General features: G+C 36.0%; 1 protein-coding gene and 1 long non-coding RNA gene across 2 annotated transcripts in view; one reads left to right on the top strand and one right to left on the bottom strand.

Moving 5' to 3' along the window:
* Heph (polypyrimidine tract-binding protein 1 heph) overlaps positions 1 to 24868 on the top strand; it is a 459111-nt gene that overhangs the window by 4423 nt on the left and 429820 nt on the right. The window lies entirely within an intron of this gene.
* On the bottom strand, positions 18206 to 20640 carry LOC143901924 (uncharacterized). The gene is made up of 3 exons (XR_013258218.1): positions 20535 to 20640; positions 20320 to 20430; positions 18206 to 20046 (listed from the first exon to the last, which is right to left on the bottom strand). It is a non-coding gene; the product is annotated as an uncharacterized LOC143901924 (long non-coding RNA).

Genomic DNA, 24868 nt, shown 5'->3' with positions numbered 1-24868 from the left:
CATACTTTACACACGCGTGCATCGAGCCATGCGAAACGTGACGAATTAATTAATTAAGCGCGCTCTTAGTTTAATTAAGTCGCCACTCGTTTCGCCGTCGTAATGAATTGACCGTCGGCGTTGTACCGCCGTCAGAGAGTTTATTATGTCACGGCGACCGCTATATTCGTTTCACGTGGGCAACGCGAAGTCGGAATTAGATCGCTCTGAGAAACGTGCAGCGAGATGCTGAAGCCTGGCAGCGATCAGGCGACCGCGTGGATCCGCGCCAGGGAATGACTCGCTTGCGATTCGCTTCATCCGATTCCTCTTTTCGTTGTCCGTTTCATTCTCGTCTAACGTCCTGACGAGTGATATGAGTCGAAAAAAAAAAAACTGCCGCCGCATGACGTATCCGAATGCAGTGAGTCGGCCACACAATGCTCACAATGGCGAATAGCGCGAATTTCCTCGCAAATCTGAATTTTCGCAAATTTTTTTGTCGCACCAGAACTGCTGAAGCGACTGTATTCGGGCATTTTGTGTGCAAAATCGTGTCAGATTTCACGTATTTTCGCAAGACGCGGCTTGCGGAAACGCGTAACGACCGAATGTAGTTTCGTAGAAATGTTTCTCGTTGCGAAAGACACGACTTCGTGCATTATGAATTGGCACATTGCCGATGAGTCGGCGATAATGTCTTTATACCGTGTCAATATATGTATACTGATTTAGATTGCAGTTTTTTTTCGCGAACTTGGAACTCTTTAGCTTGTTTGCTTTAGTCGGAATCGGTGTTTTAAAGATCCATCTACATTTTATATAATATACAAACCGAATAAGAACCGTTTACCTCGCCAGTCAATAACTAACCTAATTAGCAGTAAAGACTTTAATCGACCTTATTATAGCTATCTTTATAATCGTCATGACGATACGGCCATTGATTTTGATCAGTTAATCGTCAAGACGTTTTCGACCGTGAATTTTGGTTCTTCTAAATAATAACTGATGTAATTTTTATATATATTACAATATCATTGTGTATAAGAATTATTATTTGTCGGGAAAACTCATTAATAAGTTTCTTAATTTAATAATTCTATATAATTGTAAACTTATCGCAAAAGTGGTTTGAACATCGCTTGACCTTCTACTAATTAAACTTATAGTGTCAAATTATAGGGGAGACCGGGGCTAACACGACCCCGGGGCGAACTTGACACTAGGCTTTTTACCAATTTAAATCTATCGTAGAAACTTGCCTTTCCTACTGAAAATGCGTCTTTATGTGCCAGTATTATTAACGGAATTTGGTAACATTCTGAGTTATAGTGTAATTTTTAACGCGACATAAGCGTTTTTGATAGTGAAAAGTAATTTTTCTGATCTCTCGAAAATGGTCTACTCTTTCATTGAGCTTTCGGGCAAAACTAAGCGACGTACAGCAAAATTTCCTGAAGCAATTTTGTACCTGAAAGAACGCTCTTTAAATGTGTACCATTAAATTTGCTTGAAAATTTTAATCAATTGTTGAAAAATGCCTTTGAAAAAATTGTGTCGAGTTAGCCCTGGTCTCCCCTACTCATTTTGAGTCATTTTTAACTATTTTTATAGGTCGTCACTGCTCTCACTCAATGTATCGTTCATTTAATTAAAACAATATTAATCTAATTAAATTAATGGAGTTATAATACTGAGAAATAATAGAGAAATAATACTGTTTTGTGTTAAAATAATAAATTTTGATACACATGCTAGTTAAAAATAACAAAATATTATTTGACTCAAGGTAGATATTGGTTTAAATATCATCGTTTAATATTTAACAGTGTCATTGGGACCTTGATCTCTCATTGTCTAAGCTGTGAATGACTAATTGTAAGACAAATATTGAATTTAACGAAACAGTATTTCCTCTTCGCGCAGTTAGATAATTTTTTTCTTTGAATCACTTTTCCAATCCAGTGTGCATACGCGCGCTGCAATAAAAGGATTATAAGCGTAAAGGGTAAACAGTACTTGAAGAAAGAAATTATGCCAAAAAACGCGGACTTTGTTAACGCGATTCGCGCGTTCTTTCCGTGCAATGGACTGTTCTTTTGTATCGTAGTATAAATACATTAAATAGGCCAGTCATTAAAGATAATCAATTCACCTTAATTACAAAAGTTTTCAAACTTTGATGGAATATTGGGTGAGTTGAAATAACAATAAATCTCATTTTGTAACCATTCCCGAGATCCAGAGCATGTTAAACATTGCAAAAAATGTTAATTTATTATAACTATGCGAAAGAACCTGCAAATATCCTGCAAACTTAAAACAATGTTTATTGTAATATTTTTCACAATTTGCAACCTTCTATGTTGCACGCAATATATATTTGTTTAATTAATGGTAGAACAATTGTTTATTTGGTCGTATAATAATTTTGCCGAAAAAATTGCAAAAGTTTTGCAAATTGGTTGCAAACGTTGAGACAAAATAACAATTTGTTATTAACAAATTTTTGAATAACAAGAGTTTCATTAAAAATTAAAAAAGGTTATTTTATCAATGACAGTTGCAACGAAGATAAAATAACCTTTTTTAATTTTTAATGGAACTCTTGTTATTCAAAAATTGTTAATAATAGGTAAATTGTTATTTTGTCTCAACGTTTGCAACCAATTTGCAAAACTTTTGCATTTTTTAAGGCAAAATTATTATACGACCAAATAAACAATTGTTCTACCATTGATTAAAAAAATATATATTGCGTGCAACATAAGAAGGTTGCAAATTGTGAAAAATATTACAATAGACATTGCTTTAAGTTTGCAGGATTTTTGCAATTTTTTTCACAGTTATAATAAATTAACATTTTTTTGCAATGTTTAACATGTTCCGGACCTCGGGAATGGTTGCAAAATGAGATTTATTGTTATTTCAACTTACCCAATATTCCATCACAGTTTGAAAACTTTTCTAATTAAAGTTAAATTTTCGAATTTTAGCGTCTTTGCTTACTCTGGCCTAAAACGGTTGTTGAGAATACTGATGTGTTCTATTCCCATCCCTTTACAGTAGCCTTCTTCTATTATTCGTTTCCATCCTGCATAAACTGTTATACGTTTCGGAAGGTCAACCCGGACGTTATATTAAATTCGGATTCTTGTAAAAGCAGGAATCTTACAGTAAATTCAACTATGGAGGTTCAACTATGTTCCCGAGTATGCAGAATGCTCTCGTGTCGACCGTCGTCCAGTCATGTTGATCTTATGTATGCAGTGTCGGCCGCGTTATTAACGTGCGTGAGGACTAAATTAACGTGCATGAATACTGGCAGAGGCTCGCCACCCATCTTCGTATCTGATATTATGTTTCACTGCGGGCCGCGTACGCCATCGATGCAGCTGCGATGGGCTGGTGGCGGTGCTCAATCAGGCGGTTCGCGAAAATTATTAAATACGAGCTTTCGCGGGACGTTGGAACACCCGTTGCGTTAGGACGCACTTTGGTGCCATTTGCTCGCGATGCATCGATAGGGGGTTTCTTACGTTGCATAAGCGCGTTTTTGTCCCTGTCGCGGTAAAATTACCGAGTATTCGTGTCGCGGAAATGTTCTCTTTCTCTCTCTCTCTCTCTCTTTGATTCGCGAACGTGCCGCACCTGTATGACATCCGCGGCGTCTTGCCAAAGCGTGACTTATATGCGACTCGCGCGCGAAGAAGAGATCCGCGGTGAGGGTCTACGCGTGTAAAAATTCGCTAGAGGTTGAACTCGTCGAGAGTTTTGATCTGCGCACTGTCGCGCGAATAGCTCGACAATGCTGCAATGTTAAATTGCATTATTTATTCATTCTGTAACTTTTTGACATCTCGACGCGAAGTGTCGATATAATTCGCGAAATTAACGGAGCGAAATCGAGGGCGGGCGGAAATGTCTAATCGCGAATTCCTAATTTAGAATCTGATTAAACTTCGATCTTCGCTACAACGCCGTTGTATCATTCACCGCGTCGTTAAACTATACTATCGTTCCGTTGTATCATTCACCGTCGTTAAACTATACTATCATTCCGTCACGCGAGCCTTACGCTGTTGCGTTATATGTCGGTACAAGTCTATACCTTGCGTGCGTGCGCCATGTATGTACGCGAGTGCGTGCCGCGCGAGTCAAACTTTACGCATCGTCACAGCAGCTTCATAGAATAGCATAGTGAATGCATAACGCCGCCCGCATACGGTGGCGAGAACGCGCCCGCATTTCGCCGCTATCGACGCGTTCATCGAACCGGCGGCGTGCACACGGCTCTCTGTCACGGGTAAATGCTTATCGGGCCGGCCTGTAGCGCTCGATGATAATTAAAATAGACAAGACTCGCGGTAGCGCAAATATCTCAATCGCTCATCAACAGACGTCATCATCGTCGGTGATTTCCCCGCGGTGATAATCCCGTATTTAACGACGCTCGTGTCTTTCCGCGAAATGCTTACTAGTCCAGTCACTATGTACATTTAAAAAAGACATAATTCTGACCCAGGATTTTTTTTTTGGGGGGTGTTGGGGGGATCAAAAAAAGCTTAATCTCAAGTTTTCGACCTTTGTTTCCCGCTTGCTTTTTTTACGGGAGTAAAAAATGTGAAAAATGGTTTTTCCGCGATAATTCGGTTTCTAATAAAGTTACAAGGTCGAATCGGAGCTCATTTTAAAGTTTTTTTTACGCTCTACAAATTATGTCGTATGACATTTTTACGTATAATCGATTGTTTTCGAGACATGGAACGAGAAAGGGAAATAAAAAAGTATGAGAGATATTTAGTTTTTTTTCTTTTCTCATTATTGTCGTCCGAAATTGCAAAAATGCTTCAAATGAAACTTGTAGAGCGTAAAAAAACCTACAATTTTTATTTGTTATTCATTTCATTTCGTTGAAAATTACGCCTTGTAGAGCACCTCAAAGTGGAGAGTCGTCGCCATCGCGTCAGCGATAAAGTATTTCTTTCTTATAAACTTACTTCACAAATATTGTCACTTAGATATAAAACTGCACGCTTTCATGTATTCTTCAATGAAACGGTAAGTGTAATTAAGAAAACTTGACGGTTTCAAAATAGCTACAATAATTTCAGGCTTTGCAAGATTTATTTGCAACTTTGAGGCGTAGTGCGATATGGAATTTCAACGAAATTAAAGTAATAAATAAGAACATTTTACGAATTTTATTGCTGTGCAAGTTTTATTTGAAGCGTTTATACAGATTCGTGTGCGAAAAACGATAAAATAGAAAAAAACGAACAAAAATGCTCAATTTTTCCTTTTCTCTTTCGATATCTCGAAAACTATCGATCGTACGCCAAAATATCACTGAACGTAACTTGTAGAGCGGGAAAAATCCTATAAAAAACACCTATTATGTTACTTATTTGCGTCAATGAAGTCGGAAATCTTAGCGAAAGCGTTCGGTGCCGCGTATCGACGTAACCAACGCGCCGCTAACGCGATGACGACGACTCTCCACTTTGAGGCGCTCTACAAGGCGTAATTTTCAACGAAATAAAATAAATAACAAATAAAAATTGTAGGTTTTTTTACGCTCTACAAGTTTTATTTGAAGCATTTTTGCAAGTTCGGACGACAATAATGAGTAAAAAGAAAAAACGAAATATATCTCTCTCATACTTTTTTATTTCCCTTTCTCGTTCGATGTCTCGAAAACAATCGATCATACGTAAAAATGTCATACGACATAATTTGTAGAGCGTAAAAAAAGCTTTAAAATGAGCTCCGATTCGACCTTGTAACTTTATTAGAAACCGAGTTATCGCGGAAAAACCATTTTTTCACATTTTTTACTCCCGTAAAAAAAGCAAGCGGGAAACAGAGGTCGAAAACTTGAGATTAAGCTTTTCTTGAGCCCCCCAACACCCCCCAAAAGAAAAATCCTGGGTCAGAATTATGTCTTTTATAATCCGTTTTTTTGTACATAGTGACTGGACTATACGAGATAAGCGACGGCCAATTATTATACGCGCGGTGAATTGATGGTCGAGGAATACGAAATCTGTCTCGTTTTTCAACTTATTCATGCACGGCGCACAATTTTTCCCGGGAAAGATATACGAGTTTTTAGCGCGCGAGCATTGCTAATGGCTGGGAAGATATAAAAACGAATACCTCTCCTGCTCGCGACTTAATTTTTGAAAATTGCAGCATCCACACACACACACACACACACACACACACACACACACACGCACGCACGCACGCACGCACGCACGCACGCACGCACGCACGCACGCACGCACGCACGCACGCACGCACGCACGCACGCACACACACACACACAGCCTCGCTTTGGTGCACCTGCGTCGAAGTGGAGCGTTGATTATTTGAGTAGCCCAGGGAGTATAGATAATACGCCTCGTTTTTAAATAAGTTCTGGGGAAGAAAAGAAGCAAAAAATACTGAATAAATCCGACGCTTATTTAGGAGTGAGGATGCATTATTTATTTAGAGCAGCTGCCGGGTACACGTGCACTTGCCTTGAGTGTTTGCAATAATTAATTGACAATACTGTGGAATATTGCGCGGTGTTGCGAAATGCTATTATGAATTTAATTTCTAGCGCGGCTTAGTGACCGATTTACGCGCAGCCACTCACTTTCCATCTTAATACGTACGTAATGCACAGTAAATATGTCGTTTCCGAGTACGAGCATTCCGGTCGGCATTGATCTTAACTTCGTTTTATTGTAAAACATAGATGTGTTTGCAGCACGATCTAAGGGCTCTGGATTTTATGCAGTGTCTTGAAATTATTACTATACTTTTATTGATTAGAGGTCAGGCGAGGCGAAATATTGTTGTTTAACGAAGGTGTTGAAGTGGTGATAAAACTCGAGATCTTATTGAATTTTGGATAGATAAGAAAGGTCGAAGTATAGCAAAAGTTGAACTTGCTTCCGACCGGAAGTATTTTTAAGTTGCAAACGAGATGTCACATCTCTATTAATGACTAATGTCCATTTCTACCAATGTAGAACTTTAATCTTGGTTTAATTTACTTTTTATCTTTTTCTAGTTTTAAGAATTAGAAAAAAATGAAAGGCAAGTTAAACCAAGATTAAAATTAACTTGTTTGGTAGAAATGGACGATTGTTTAACCCTTCGAGGTTTAAACTATTTTTTTCAAATCAAGCAAAGATCAAGAATATTTTGTCCTTTTTATCTAATCGCCTAGTTTAACACGCATCAAAGAATTTTTATTGCTTGGAGTAATTTATAGAGATTTCAAAAGTACAATTTGTCGATTATAATAGCGTGTTCGAATGCTTGAAGAATTATGTGATAGGCTAACGCAGTGCATTGTATCGAATCATAACCAACTCAACATAGAACCGCAAAGAATTAACAATTTGAAAATTGCGCGTAAAATTCTTACCGAATCAGAAAGATTGACTTTGAATTGGAAAGGATCGGCAGTTGACACTAATCGCGCGTTCAGGAAACACAAGTGTTGAGTGAGCGCTCAGTGATTCTTTAATATGATTGGTTCTTGTCTTTGGTTCTTTTCCGGATCCAATTGTAAAAACCAATCATAATATAATGAGCGCTCACTCAACAGTTGTGTTTCCTGAACGCGGCCACACTGGGAATAGGTTGATCATTTTCACTGTTAAAGGTTAGAGGATGCAATTTAAACCGATATACCATGAGTTACATTTATTTTGTTATTTTTAACTACCATGTGCGTCAAAATTTATTACTTTGAAACAAAATAGGATTATTTTAATTCCATTGGTTTAGTCAAATTAACATTGTTTCAGTTAAATTAACTACATATTGAGTAGGAGCAGTGGCGACCTATAGAATATAACAGTGTTGAAACGTACTGTACAGTGGCGAGACACGTCGCGGCTTCCCCACGATTTCTGGAATTCCGTGATCGAACGTGAATAATCGCACAGGATGCCCTGCGAGAGTAACGGCGAGAGCCGACTTTGCGTCTCCGCAAACGGCCGACGGACGACCGATGTCCGCGGAATTTTATTAACGGCCGTAACGCGCCGACGGCCCGATATTTGATGGTTATTCCGGCATCGATGTCGGGCGTGCGCTAATTAAAACTGACGCACCGTGTCCGATGACGCATATCCACCGCGCCGTGGCGTGACGATGCCATGCGGCTTCGCATTTCGCGTTGACTTTACCTTGCACTGTCGGCCTTTTACTTCATCCTCGCGAGATCGTCATCAGACTATCGTATAATATCGAGCGATATTCTAAGCTTTTTTCCGATGTAATCTGCGAAGACATCAGGATGTTGAAATCACTTACGCTTTAATCTTCAGGGTTACCACAGACCTGGAAAACTGGAAAAACCGAGAAAATTTAAATTGGTCAGGGAAAGCTTCGAAAAATCAAGGAAATATATAAACAAGCCTGACATTTTAAACTTTGCTCGCGCAATTTCCATAAATACTCTTATTTTAAAAAGTATAACTTATAATTTTCTAAACATCATATCTCTAACATTTGTAGTCAATGCGTCAATTGTAATGCGTTCAAAACTCACGCACTTTACAAATCATTTCTTATGAGAAGCATTTTTTAGGCATTTTTGCGTTTATTTCTTTTTTTTGTCTTCTCCTAATTCTTCTCTTGCGACGTTAATCAACAAAATAATTAAAATTTATATTTTATTCGGTATTTTTTAATCGTTCTTTTCTTTCATAACAGCATTTTTTCAATATTCATTTATTTTTTGTTGATCTAAATTTGCATACAGGATTATATTACATGTCAAAGTTTGTGTTGCTTTAATAATACAAGTTATCTTTTTTTTTTATTTTGCAATCCCTGCTTCTAAACGTAAACATTTAAGATTATACATATTGGTCATGGAAATTTCCCCATTATTGCAAAACTTGGAACAGTGAGAGAATTTCAAAATTTATTTTCTATGGTTATCTTGATCTTATTCATCTGATCTAAAAAGAGTCGAAATTAATTTTTATTCTATATAGTTTTGTCGCAATAGCTGGATTCCTGTCTGCTGTATCTATATAGCTCAGAGAAATGGGATGATCTAAATTTTCGCATCTCGAACATCGGGGAAGATTTTCGAATGACCAGATTGACGTGTCACGTGGCGGATAAAAATATTTATGACGAATCCAATCCGCCGAGCAAGTCCTTATATCCGCTTCGGGTTCGGCTGGGCTCGGCGTCGCGAAAATCGTCATCCTGCCTGTGGGAGAAACGTCGGTATAGTGGAGGGAATATCTCGACTCGACAAGCCGGCCCGGCGATATTTCGATCCTAAGGGCACACAAAGCGCCACTCGAGGGTGATGCGCAAATGACAAATCGTTCGGCAAATAATAAATCGCGGAGACGGCATTCGGCCTGGGATTCGGAGGGTCGACACAACAGAGGCGAAGCCGAGGTTGAGGACTTGAGGGTCGCGCGTAACGCAAGTCGACAAAATATTGAATATTCCTCACGCTCTTTGCGCTTTCGTCAACCAGCTAAATCGGGAAGATCTGGACGGAATATTTCGTTCAGAATTTGATTTTTCCGTGTGATCCACTAAGCTATATTGCGTTGGATGATATTGGAGGAGCTTTTTGATACAAATAAGGCGTTATTTAGGGATCGGAAGCCAGTTGTCACAGTAAGCGGAGAATTAAGAGAAGTTTCAAATTTCTTATTGAATAAAATATAGGTAAACTAGTGATCATAGTAAATTAATTAGACTTGTTGATTAAAATTGGCCATCAGTAACGTTATTTCTCAGATTGCGTTTGTATTTCCATATGTAAATTATTTACGGTAATTTACAAATTTTACATCTTTTTGAGCTAATTGTTAATATCTTGATGATTAACTAGTACGCCAATGTAATTTCACGTGATTCAAGGAGCATATTCTTGATTATGATGTACCTATGAGGGCGAAGCACTTCCCTTATCGATTACAGCTACTCTGTCAGTAGTTACCCTCGGAGAACATCAAAATTCGAGAGAGATATCGATTCTGCCTGATGCGATCTCGCTCGCCACGCGTATCGGATTCGCTCGTTCCGAGCGTTTCCTAATTATTCCGCAATTCCTGCGGTCTAGCCGTAGGCAAGCGAGAGTGTAGATTCCTCTAATTTTCGTCGTTATTATGTTAATTTGGAATCGAATAGTCGGACGGGATAAAATCGGATTTTCTCGCTCCGGGGAGGTTCGCGCGCAAGCGCCTCGCCGCGCCGTCGTTCAGCGGCAATGTTGGATTCTCTAATTTCGTTCTAAGGGTCCGGGAATTGCGCAGCCGCTCCGCTCGTGCTCGCGCGTGCTCCGCTAATGCCGGCTTCTCGGGTTTACCGGGATTTGGCGTGCGATATTACGGTCCTGATGGACGTGAAATCGGAAGCGCGACGCCGAGGAGGCGCGTGAAGAGGCGCACCGACGAGAACCCGTCATTGTTCGTTTCATTAGTCACATGACTCTCGAAGCTCGGATGTGTCTCTTTCGTCTTCTCTTTTTTGCGCAGATGAATGGAATTTCCGTGAAAAAGTTAGGAATTACCTGAAAACACGACACATGGTTGAATAAGTTTGTGTCTTGTTTGTATCGATTTAATTATATCAATTTAATTATTATAGCTGGATATATATATATTCTGATATTCTCTCTGTAAAGAATCATACACGAAATCTAATGGACTTTGTTTTAATTATAGAAACTTGGTGTTGCAAAATTGCCATTATTTCTTAAGGTTCAACGTTTGCCTTTCTATACAAATCTCAATTGAAAGTTTCGTCAATGCGAAATCTATCGAGAATTCAATAAAAAATACGCTTTTATCATCTATCCGCAAGTCCGAAGTTCAATTCCTGTATAATTCACCTCGCGAGAACGTGTGATACCGCGCACACAGAGGCAACCTAAATTCCACCGAGTTTTGCCTCAAGTATCCGTGATGGAGAGATAGCGCGCGATACCTGGTACATATATCCACAGTACACCCTTTGCTCCTTTCCGTCAAGCGCGGGCAGCGCCATTATGTGTTGCCCGGACGCGCGTATACCCTTCGACCGGAAACCCTCCGTTGGGATTAACGGCTGGGAATGGACAGTTGGGCCGCGAACGAAAAGCCCGCGGGGATGGCGAAAGGTCCGCCTGGTGCTCCACACCAGAGAGTCCTCTTGATAGCACACGCGACCTCTCGCCGTTCATTCGTTTCAATTTCGATCACGCGATCGCCCGTACACAAGAGAGAGAGAGAGAGAGAGAGAGAGAGAGAGCGGGAGAGAAAGAGAGAGAGAGAGAGAGAGAGCGGGAGAGAAAGAGAGAGAGAGAGAGAGATAGACTCTCGTTCGCGCAAGATTAACTTCGCAACCGTCGAGAGGCCAGTGGACGTGGGTAACGTGGTGACACGCAGAACGAGAGAGTTCTTTTCCGCGTGTCCGATCGATCAACCCTTCTCCCTCCCGCGAAATAATGAAACTCTATTATTCCGCGGATGGAAATTATACGAGGCTCGAACGCTCGGTAAAACGGACATCGGTCGTAAATTGGATAGGTATTCGATATCATTTCCGGTAACACATAGCACCGTGATTGTGTGACGCGTGCTTTGACATCGTCTTTATACTTTCGTGGTCAACTTCCGTGGAAAAAAAATGCAGATTAACATGAATATTGTTTAACCCTTTTTTCCTATTTTGAGAATAGAAATTTCAGGATGTAACGTGAACGTGTACCTCACGATAACGCGATCTCACGCGTCGATTAATGCGTTTATCACGGAATATCGAGACCAAAGTTAAAAAATTCATGTTACATTATTATATCGAGTAGCCGGGATACGTGCTGAGAGAGAGAGAGAATAAGAAAAAAGGATTTAAAAAATAAAATGTCATCCGCAATGAATTTTCGAATTGAACATGTTTAGTGAAATAATAATGCCTCCTTTTTGAAAATAATTTGTAAAATGGCTGTACCATGTACAAATTATTTATGTTATGAAGCCAATATAAAATAAAATTAATATTTCTGTTCAATTAATTTTAATTCAAAGCGAATGTAACTTATTTTTATTTGCGCAGCTAAACACTAAAGCAACAACAGCGCATATAGCTTATTTTATTCCATAATTCATTCTATTTAATTTAATAAAAACATAATTTATTCGAATTTGTGTATCGATTATCGTTCGATATCTTCGAAAATATACAGACATGTAATTTTACTTAAATAATAAAGGATTTGATTCCCTATCGAAATATTAGGTTTTTGTGTTGTACTAAATAATTTAAATAAATTTAAATTTAATTTTAGATAACGGGCGAACTGTCAATTTCGTGCATCCTGCATCCATTTAAAGCTTATCGATATTGCTAAATTTTCTATCAAAAAAATAGTATAGCTTGAGACGATAGCCAGCGCGTAAGTAAGTTATCCTGGTTCAGCTTCACATTTGTTTCGTCCTCGTTATAGGAGAGATATAACCTTTTCCCTCGTCTGTATTTCAATCTTTCTATCTTTTTCTGCACCTCTAATAAGATCTACGCTAACTTACCACTCTCGTTAGAAATCAAGTTTGGATTTATGGTATATATAATCAGGTGCTAATTTAATTACTAAATTTGTCGATCTAATATCAAAGTAGCAGGAAATTAATATTGAGGTCGTTTTACCATTACGTTAATGCAAATGGTTTTATATTAATGATTACGTTATAAATCAAACTTCGCCGCTGGTTACACAAAAATGGAAAACCATTAATAAATGGTTTAATAAATGTCTGTATCACGACGACAACGTGAAATATTTAAATCTCTCGGGTATCGAGTGTATTTCGATATGTTGTGCGTGAAGAGGGGGGAAAGGAGGGGGAGTGGCCGTAAATCACATGATACCGCACCTGCTCTTTGCTTTGTAAAACTGTATCGGCATTCGTTTTGGAGTACTTGCATCATTTGCTGTAAATTGAATTCTCTCGATCGTTTGAAAAGTAGTTCTTTCATCTGTGCTGTGTGATGGTTCGATCGAAAAATGTTGAGTATTATTATAGCGATCTGCTATTGACTGCCGTGTATCCGACGACCAATCGAAGCAATTTTGACGAATATAAATCCCAATGGTTGCGTTTGAATCTGCGTGAATCTGAACAGCTCTCTCGTTAGAGACGTTATATGGTATAGCGAGTCGCGGCGGGTTTCGCGCGTCGAGCGAAACGAAGCGCCGTTTCGACGGATTATAATGAAAAAGAGTTGACTGAAAGCGCCGACGACGAGCAGTTTAGCTTCGCGAGATTAACTCACCCTGGTCGAGCGTGACACGAAGTGCGGTAACCTAATTATACATCGTCCGTCTACGGTCGTATTAAAAACAAAGCGATCAGTATGCAAACGAGAGAGGCAGCCTCGTTACGTTCTGGGGGAAAACTGCGGCATCGACGACGCCAAACGCGCCTTGAAGACACTCCGCTCGTCGCGTCGCTGCGTGTACGCGTGATGCAAGTAGATGCGCGATTTTCAAAATTGTGTATCGCGATTTTCTCTTTAAGAATCGCAGTGAATGCGATATATATCGCATTTCGATTTTTATCTCTTATTTTGAATTGTGCGTAATTTTCTACACTCAGAGAAAAAAGTCATACCATGGCAACTAGAAATTTGTGGACAAATAGCGCCTCAAGTATGTATCATAAAGTTGTAATAACAACAATAAATAAGTTATATAAACTAAAAAAAATATAGTAATAATAAATTGTTGGATAAACTACAAAAAAAATAGTCGCATTAACGAAAAATATGTTGTGTATGTAAAAAGTATGTTGTAGTAAAACATGATTATTGTAGCGTGATATCAACTAGTTTTTGAAATATAAAGGAAACATAATTTTTGTAGTAAAGAGAACATAATTTTTAGACTTGTCTAAACAATAATTTCTTATTTGTCAAACTGGAAGACTTAAAAATAAACATTAGATGAAAAAGCACTACATGAAAAATAAGAATTTATTGGTCGAATTTTTTTCTTTTTTTTTAGTTTTGTAACTGTACCCAAAATTTCCCCCGTTATATTATGTAATTTAAATTTTACAACTTTTGAAACTTTTATTATCCTACATTTTGATTGTTTTAAATCGTAAAATTTTAAATTATATATTAGAACGGGGAAAATTTAAAATAATGTGTGCGATATATAAAATCACACGTGTGATTCAAAATTGCGTTTATGATAGAAAATTATGAATAAAGTTCTTACGAATTAATACACGGAAAAAAATGATGTATCAACAGCATTATTTTTTGTATCAACAGCATCAGTGTTATTGGGATAAAATTTATTGATGCAACATCAATATTAATGAGCAAGAAACATCAGATAATTGTTTTAATAATTTAAATATTTGGTCCAATAATATCCAATTGAATGAACTATTTATGCGTGTGGCAGCCCGTGACGTTGACGTTTAATTGAAGCAACTTTATTTTTTTTCCGTGTAAAGAGGAACAAATTTTAAACAGATTGATTAAACCGTGTTTAGATTTAAAAATAATAAGCATATTTTAAATTGGAACCAAACGTGCATTTATAATATTTAAATCATTTTATTTTACTATTTTCTTATATAAAGATTTAATGAATAAATACTTTATTATACAAGTACGATTTTGAATTGTATTTGCGATTTTATATCCCGTGCGATCTTACGATTAAAAATCAAATTGCAAGAAAAAAAATCGTGGTGCTGGCGATATATCGTAAAATCGCACATCTCTAGACGCAAGCCGCCGACGATGCGGGAACGCAGCCACTGGACCGCGCCGGAACGGGATGAACGATTAAAATGCTAATTCTCCGCGACACGCACGCGCGAGCACATTCTCACACGTGCATGAACCAAAGAAATTCCGCTTATTTTCCGATCAAAGTTATAGGTATCACACGTTAGACGTGACACAGAAGATTGTTACATGAAGTATACACATATACCGTTGCTTTCGTCATGAATTAAGGGAGTTTACACACGCAATGATTAGTGGCGCCAATCGACTATAACGCCAGTAAAAATGCAAGTGTATAAAACTTGTTATATACAAACTGGCGCTAGTAATGTGGCGTTCCCTAGCGTTTATTGGCCAAAGCATATAACGTCAAAATTTCAGGTTATATGCTTGCTGTCATTTACTGTGTGTTTAATAAATGTTAAATATTTTTCATATTATACGCCAATCACTGTGTAAACACTTGTGAGTCTGGCAGTCGGTGTTTACACACGCACGCAATGATTAGTGGCGCCAATAAATGCCAGTCAGTTGGCGCTACTAATCATTGCGTGCGTGTAAACTCCCCTTTACATAAGTTTCATTATAAATAAAATTATAAAAAACGACATGAATCTGGTTGTAATATTTTCCGGGACTTTATGCATGGAGAGCCATATAGTGAACTGATAAATTTAACTTTAGAAATTGCAGGACGCAAGTCCGAGTTAATTCTCAAATATAAAGGTATATTAAAATTGCGAGACACTCGTAATAATCTAAAGCTACATCAATTCAAGATATCGTCTCATTGTCAGTCTCGCGCACCGTGACCGAATATAACCGGACGTTCAAAAACAATTTATCTTGATGACATTTGCTACTTTTACGGTGAATCCAATATTCCTTGCCGGTTTTGTCGCCGCGACGGTCGAGTTGAAAAATTCATAAGACCGACCGACCGATCGACCGCGCCGCCGAGTGTTGTCGGTCGCCCGACTTTCGTCAGTGCGTCGTCGCGTCGTCGTTCCGCGTGCAGCCCGGGCATTGTGCGCGGAACAATGCGCGGTCCCAGCGATTATGTGCCGCTTTGTGTCCGATAGATTCTTACGCTTTTACATATTTCATGTCGAGCTCCGCGCTTTTCCCCGCGTCGGATCGCGCCATTAAAAGTTTCTACGACTGCCAAGCGGTTCGTTTCGCGACCCCTATATTCCTTCCCGGATTTGCCCCGCATCGTCGGAGTTAATCGCCGCTACTCGCGAGTTTTCGAAGATCTTTCTCTTTCTCTCTCCCTCTTTTTTCTCGCGGTCTTGTACCTACGGAAAATCACTGCAACCCGGCGACCCGATAAACTTCGATAATTGCACCGCAGATTATTGTATATCCGACGTTCGTCTTTTTCTCCTTCTCGGTTGTACGTGGCGTCGACCCGTAATTACCGACTTCTGTCGTCGAAACGCCTTGTCTCGTCGCGGCGCGAAATACTATAAGTTTGCTAAACACGATCAAGATTCTAAAGATACATTTCTATTTGAGACGGCGCCGCGGCGCGCACATTGTCTTTAATAAACCAGAGGAGTTATAACAAGAAAAGCTCGTATCCTATAGGGTAAACCAGCCAGTGAATGAACAAATAAGCGGTGTCTCCTATTCATTAGAGACGTGAAATAAAATTATTATCCGTATCACTTTTAGCATCGATGTAGTTGATTCAATATATTATACTGATTATTTAAAAAAATATTAAAGGTGCTTTCAGAATAAAACATTTAGAAAATAAATGGAAAAGTGACAAAAGGACCGATATACCAGTGAATGAACAGAATTGCCAGTAAATGAACGGCTGCTTATACCAGTGAATGAACATATGTATTCCATGAAGATACATACCTACTAATGTATATAGATCTTAATAATTAAAGTTAAATATTATATTTTAACAATCACAGAATGTTATTTTTGCACTGGAATAATACTATAAAGCATATAAACCTATGTATTATAAAGCTAATCTAACCTAACCTAACATAAAGCTTTTTTGGCTTTTTGACTCTTGACAATATAGTTTTATCTCGAATTGGGGATTAAAGTAACTTTACTTCTTTTCAGTCTCAGAATTAATAAATTTCTTTTTTTTTGACGTAGACTTACCCAATCAGCAAAATAATATTTAAAAAATGTTTTTAAGAAACATTTAAAAAACGTTTTTCAAACATTTTTAAAAACGTTAAAAATAATGGGATAAGTTCCCTTTTTTCATTAAAAAAACATTTTTAAAAACGTTTAAAATAATATTATTTTAACGTTTAAAAAATATTATTTTAACGTTTAGAAAAATATTATTTTAACGTTTAGAAAAATATTATTTTAACGTTTAGAAAAATATTATTTTAACGTTTAATAAACGTTTGTTTTAACATAAAAAAAAATGTTTTTTTAATATTTGGGAAACGTTTACATTAAAAGGATTTTTTAATAATTTTAAAAATTTGTTATAAATGATTTTTTATTACTAAATATTATTTTTTGTACATATTGTACACATGGTATATATAATATATAACAAAATAAACATTTGCAGTTCAAAATAAAATACATATAAGAAAGAAAAAAAATTTAACTTGTATTTTAAGGCATTGACAAGACCGCTGTTTGTATAACGCAATTAAAAATTGAGCAAGGTCCATAGATGGTCATAGCGAGACCTTTATGCTGAAATAATGTGTTTCATGTGTGATTTTTAAATATATTTCCTAATTCTTCGAACTGATACGCGGTTACTATCAGTCTCAACACAGCTCTTAAATTGAATCAGAAAAGTAATATCACACATTAAATTGATTGTCAAGGAGGAGTAGGAGGAGTAGGAGGAGGAGGAGGAGGAGGGGGAGGAGGGGAGGGTGGAGAAGGAGGAAGAGGGAAGGAAGGGAGGGAGGAGGAGGAGAAGAAAAAGAAGGAGAGAGAGAAGGAGAAGGAAAAGAGGGAAGGAGGAGGAGAAAGATCCAATTGATTCAATTTAAGAGCTGCGTTGAGACCGAAAGTAACACAACGCGTACACTTCGAAGAATCAGAAAATGTATTTAAAAATCACAAGAAATATTATTTTTGCACTAAGATCTTGCTATGACCGTCTAATGGACCATATGATCAATTTTTATTTGTGCTTAAAAAAAATTCTCCGCAATATTCTTGCATATACCCGGATATGTTAACAATTACTTCCGAAATCTTCCGTAGGTATTTCTACGTCGCACGAATTACACTCGCTTACTTTCATATATCAAGGGCACTCCTTGTTATATCCAAGATTAGTTGTGGGAACCGCACTTGGATATACCTCATGGAGCACAGACGTGAAGACGTGGTAAAATATACCAAAGTAAAAAATGTTTACTTTGGCAACTTGCAACTGTAAAACGCGCCACGAACATACTCATTAACTTATTTTCCAGCATTTTTTCAGAAAAGGATACAAGTCTGTAATTTAGAATATAGGCAATATATAGGTATGACTGCAAGAGAGGTAAATATTATAAAATTACCACGTTCTTCAGTCTGCTCACATAACATTGCTAATCAATGTTTCTTTCTCTTCATTTTTTTTTATTTTTTTAAGCCCACTTTTTTCTAAGTTTATATACTTCTCATAAACATCATTCTTTAGAAAGAGTCAAATACAGCACGCAAATTTGTCGATTTTTAATATTAATATTAATGGACGAGTTTTCGTTTACAAGTTTTTGTATGGGTAAAATGTACGAACATCGTACATCGATCACATTTAAAGATCAGTAAGAATTTTTGGTTAGAAATAATTTTTGATTGGAATAGAATAGTTTTTAAAATTTTTATAAAATTAAAAGATTTGAACGCTTGCTTATTAGCAACTTATTAGCTTATTGACTTTTTCGAAAGCTGAATAAAATACATTTTGCAAAATAGACTCCATAAAATGGATCTATCGACGTTTCCAATTACAACGCAGTAAGACAAAGTATTTTCTTCTTAGTCTATGTAATATTGCCAAAAGAATTTTCAAAGAATAGCCGTAAGCAAAACAGGAGAAGCTAATAGAATAAGAGCAGATTTTTCGTACTTTGTAAATGGGAACATTTCGCGGATTAGATTGTTTGGCGAAACAATGGTTATTACACTGAACCCATTTACGTTTGTATATTAAGTAGATAATAAAATGAAAGGGGACCGTAATATTAGACTATGACGCAATCGTATGCGATTCCGATCGATCAAATTAATACACAGTGGGCGACAGATTATTTGATCAACAAGATCGCACATTAGCTTAATTCATTACAGTATCTTTGCATTAACAGTGACACAAAAAAGATCGTGTTACGTTTACCTAAATATTTCTTTTTTCATGTTATATTGACGAGTCATATTTATGGCGTACGCAATCAAGAATGTGTAAATTTTCCAGAATCGTAGAGTTGTATACGCGAAATGAATTACATTTCGTAATACGAGAAGAGAACTTGCAAAGCCCATAATAAGCTAAACTCGCGAGTATGATAGCGCATATACATTTACATTACATTTTATAAAAATGCGAAATCTGTCTCTCGATATTCAGCTGACGATGGCACCCTCTACGAAAATGGAGATTCGCAAAATATCTCGACTCGAAAATATACTTAGAATTTGCGTCAAACTTAAGCCATGTACTCAGTGTTGCTACGAACGAAAATTACGTATATTAGTCGAAGGTTGAAACCAGCGAGCATGAACAACCATTCGTCCAGATCAACATTCTGTACACATCTGGTTCACAATGTTCAATTTGCAATTTCAGTTTTCTCTTTTTTCGTGTCAGCAGTTATCTCATTACTGTTTATCTATTATCTATAGTTTCCGTGATAAGCTCACAGTGCCTGATATTACAGCTCTAAATACATTTTAAACCACCTTTTTTCATCACCGTTAATATTTCATTCAAAAAAGATTCCCCTCAAATATGAAATAATCGAGATTCCAAAAACAATAAATTCCAAGGAAAACAGAAAATCAAATTGATAAAATTGATTTTAAAAATTAAAAAAATAAATAAAGTAACATCAATTTGGTCGACATATAATGTTTTTCTGTTCTCCTTGGGATGGTGTATTAAGTTTAAATAATATAAAAAAAATAAAATTGCACATTCAATACATAATATTATAATAGTAAGATAAATGAGTTTTTTAACCTCGGTCGCTATTTTCGTTTGCATCAAATGAGCCGTCAAGCCGTCATCATGGGCACCAGTATTTTCGTTTGCAGATGAGTCGTCTTCATCTTCACCAGATATTTCTGAAATGTCATCTGCAGCTTTTATAGAGCATTTAAGGCAGGATGTTTGTATATTATGGTGCATCTCCACCTGCGAGTAAAAACTCGAGAGCAAAAAGAGAGAGAGAGAGAGAGAGAGAGAGAGAGAGAGAGAGAGAGAGAGAGAGAGAGAGAGAGAGAGAGAGAGAGAGACTTTCGAGAGTCTCTCTCTCTTTCTCTCTTTTTGCTCTCGAGAGTTCTTACTCGCAGGTGGACACGCACCATTAGAATGTAAGATAAATTAATATTACTTACTCTTCTTATCTAAATATGTACTGAACGGTCGCGACCGGTCGGCGTGGAACGTGGGTCGGCGAGTCGTCGTTTGATTCCGCTCACCATGTGCATTCGACGGTATATACGTTGCTGTAAGAAATTTAATAGTTATATAGGAAATCTTTGCGGGAGGGCAATAATGATGTGACAATTAAACTTTTGAACTTTAGAACTTTATTATATCACAAACCTACCGGCACACAACAAATGGGAACGAAGAACGAAGTTGCTACACAATCTATATAAACAATACACATCCGCATGCTCCGCCATAAAGTCACCGACTGCTCGAGCTCGACACGCGCAAACACGTCACGTCCACAGAACATTAGCACGTCGCACGTTGTCGCAACTCAAGCGACCAATCAAGCGCGCCGCGAACCGACGTATGTACGCTATTAAGGCTGCTTCAAAAATATTACCCGGGTACAGACGGGTATATATACTTCCTTTTTCTTCTAACTCAGGTGAGTTAGAAAGAGAAGAGAGTATATTATACTCGTGTGCACTCGGGTGACGTTTCCGAAAGCAGCCTAATATTTCCGGAAAAATGAAAACGGTGATTGGTCACCGCTTTGTCACTTTATTGTGTTATCGTGGAGTCCTGTGTACAGTATAATAGGAGCCGTAATTAATGCGGGGTCTACAATCATTCAGCAGAATAACTACTGCTGAGAGTGCTGAGTTGTCTTATCAACACACACTACGTTGATTTGTTGGTTCTAAAAGTAAGAACCAATCACATTCGATTGCTACTGAGCGGTTTGATAGTTTGATGCAAGTCTCAGAGTCGTAGAAACGGTCGTAAGAAAGAAATTGACCAATTAATATAACAGTTAAAAGCGTCCGACTGTGGTCAATTTCTGTCTTACGACCGCCGCTCCTGCGACTCTGATCAGACTTGCGCATTTCATTTGTAGACTCCGTCTAACTCGCTCAAGCATTCGCAAGAAATTTGCATATAAAGTTTCTCACAAATAATTACACAATTAATCGTACAAATAATAACCGTGTAAAAATTTATTAGCGTATGTTATGACCGAGGGGTAACTCACTCTAAAATCAGCGAGACAACGTTCAGCGTTATTTAGACGTTGTGCTCTGTTTTTTCGATATCGGTGACGCTAAAGTAAGGAATTTGTCTTATGAGTCTGTTAGAATAGCATCAATGCAATAGGCGATCGTTATTCTTAACGTCGGAGTTACTATATATTTCTTGTAAGCTAGCGATAAGCTCGTCGTCGCTAGCAGCGCTAAAAGAGCCTAGTCCAGTAGCTTCTCGGATGATTTTTTTCTTACCAACTAAGAGCCGTCCTTTACAGGTTCGTTAACACCTCGATGTTGACGTTAATCGAATCTTTCTTCTTCCGTATGTCTATATTTATACCTTGGTTTATATACAAAAAGTTTATGCTCTCTCTCTGTCTCTCTCTCTCTCTCTCTATATATATATATATATATATATATATATATTTTATATATATATATATATATATATATATATATATATATAGAATATATATATATATATATATATATTCGGGCGCTTAATATTATGAAGGTATAATCTATTTTATTGTTATACACTCAATTTTAATGTATTTAATAATCAACCCCTTTCAGTTAATGAAACGCATATTTTTATTTTATTTTATATATATTTGGTTTAAAATAAAAATATGCGTTTCATTAACTGAAAGGGGTTGATTATTAAATACATTAAAATTGAGTGTATAACAATAAAATAGATTATACCTTCATAATATTAAGCGCCCGAATATATTTATGATTCAAGTGTAACGCTACTTATTTACGATTAAAAGAAAAACAATAACCAATCAATGAAGAATCATGAAGAATAATCATTTATTTTTATGACAGTTGCATTTGGGCTTCATCAATTTTTCGATTTGTAAGTTAATATGTTACAGGCAATTGGATCTCGAGGGATTTTTTTTTAAATATAGTCGTGTAAGTCGAATTAATTAAGTTTTATTCAATTTTCTGGAATTTTTCATCAAATCTATGTCCAATTTTTAGATTTTTTATTTTAATCATTTTTGAGTGGATTTTTCTGGAACTTTTAATTTCCGTTTTCTTTTGAGAAATTTAATGTCTAAGTTTTTTATTAATTTTATTCGATTGAAATAAATTTCGAAAACTAACGGATTCCAAATTTATTATAAATGAATTTCTTGGAAATTCGAAGAATTTTAAATATACGTAATTTGTATGCAATATTGGCAATTGTAATTGATTGTTATTTTTAAATTAAAGTTTGGACATTTCATGTCAATAATTTATAATTTTGTATTTAAATTATAATTTCAATTATAATTTAATTCCAAAATTATAAATTCTCTCTGTACAACGAAGAAAACATTATTCCTTCTTCCAAGAAAACACTTAAGACTTATTTTGAGTAGACAAGTATATTCTCTGTATAATGTAATGACACTTATAACAAATTATAGGTAGAAAAGTATTTTTTTTCTTTTTACAATGTAGAAACATAGAACAATCTGTAAAACATCTAGTAACACAGTCTAGTATTTCAATATTGCAACGTTCCTCTTTCGTTTCGTATTTACAATAAACGTTGTTTATATTGCACGATACTAGACCCTGACACGTTGGCTGCGTTCGGTTTGGGCGCTCACGTGCTATAAGCATCGCTCTATCTTCGTTTGATATTCGATGTGCAACGAAGATAGAATGATACTTACAGCGCGTGAGCGCCCAAACCGAACGTAGCCAACATATTCCGAGTTTACCCGACTCGTCACGAAGAGTAAGACTGTACGCTGTACAGTAAGCGATCGAATGCTATTTTTCCTTATTCGATGCTTATCCCATGGTTATTTCTCTTCGCGGCGCGTTGCGTATGACTACGCTTGTGATTTCTTTCCTTAGCTATTGATTTTAATTTATTTTATTCGTATGCGAATGATTTCATTTTATAGAATAAGAAACTTATGTTATACATAATAAATAAATTGTACGGGCAGTTACACTGCGTTAAGCAGAATAAAGCTGCGCTTATTTTAACAACATCTACCGATTTTTTATTTTGAAAAATCATGATTTTAGAGTGATTTACCCCTCGGTTATGACGTATATAATAATAGTATTTTTATTTTTAAGCCATTATTTTAAATAAATAATTAATGTAAAATAAATGTGAAATTAATGTTTTTTAAAATTATTATTGCAAACGAATAATTAATGTGACATAAATATTAAATAAACGTTGAATAAATATTTTTTCTAAATTATTATTTTAAATAAATAAATAACGTAAAATAAATATTAAATAAATGTTGAATAAATGCGAAATAAATGTTTTTAAACATTATTATTGCAAACGAATAATTAATGTAACAAATATATATATATATATATATATATTAATCAATAAATATTAAATAAATATTTTTTCGAAATTATTATTTTAAATGAATAATTAATGTAAAATAAATATTAAATAAATGTTGAATAATTGTGAAATAAATTTTTGTAAAAAATATTATTGCAAACGAATAATTAATGTGATCTAAATATTAAATAAACGTTAAATAAATATTTGTTCAAAATCATTATTTTAAATTAATAATTAATGTAAAATAAACGTTTAATAAACATTAAATAAATATTATTTGTACAATAAACTGTAACAATGTATAAATACTGAAAAAAAAATATTTAAAAAACATTTAAAAAATATTGTCTGCTGATTGGGTACTAGTTACTCTTTTTTTATTTTTTGGAATAATTTGATCAACATATTTACAGCAGGATCTTCTGTAGTTATTGAATCATATGTCAAGTCAATTTATCCATTACTATCTAGATACTACCTAATTACCAAAATAGAGCCCATATGTTCATTCACTGGGAAAAGGTTAGAAAATCACACCAGTGAATAGACATCATTATATTTAGCGTATTTTTACGAATTTACAGAAAAATGTTTGACAAAATAAAATATTGACTCTGTAATCTTTACTTATATGATGCAATATTTACCTTCGAAAATCAATTATAACGCTTATTCAAACGTAAAATCGCAACCTCTCCAAAATTAACCTCTTATTAGCTTGCACGTCATAAGCATAAAAATATTTTTCCTTAAGTCGACACTTTGTTTATAACCGTGACATTAATCTCAACGCCACCTGTGAATTTTTCTCTTAATTTTCATCACAAAATCATTTATCTTTGACTCATAATTTTTTTCATATTTAAAATATAAGTGATTTTGTGTTCATTCACTGGACCCCGTTCATTCACTGGCTGGTTTACCCTATACAGAACATATAACGGAGTCAGAATTTAAGAAGCTTGTGAACGTATTGTTACACGAGCTTTTCGTAATGTATATTAAATGTAGGCGTATCAAATTTCTCAAGACGGAATTGTTTTATAACATGTGTACCTGGTTTTATAACATGTCGTTTCGCGTTAGACGCTAGAAAGAATTTTTCTTTTAACCTAGAAATAGTCGTGGATATAAACAAGCGTTATAAAG

This window comes from Temnothorax americanus, unplaced genomic scaffold (genome assembly GCF_048541705.1).
Source record: "Temnothorax americanus isolate GAGA-0224 unplaced genomic scaffold, ASM4854170v1 Scaffold37, whole genome shotgun sequence".
Lineage (NCBI taxonomy): Eukaryota > Metazoa > Arthropoda > Insecta > Hymenoptera > Formicidae > Temnothorax > Temnothorax americanus.
This window is presented reverse-complemented; position numbering and strand designations above follow the sequence as displayed.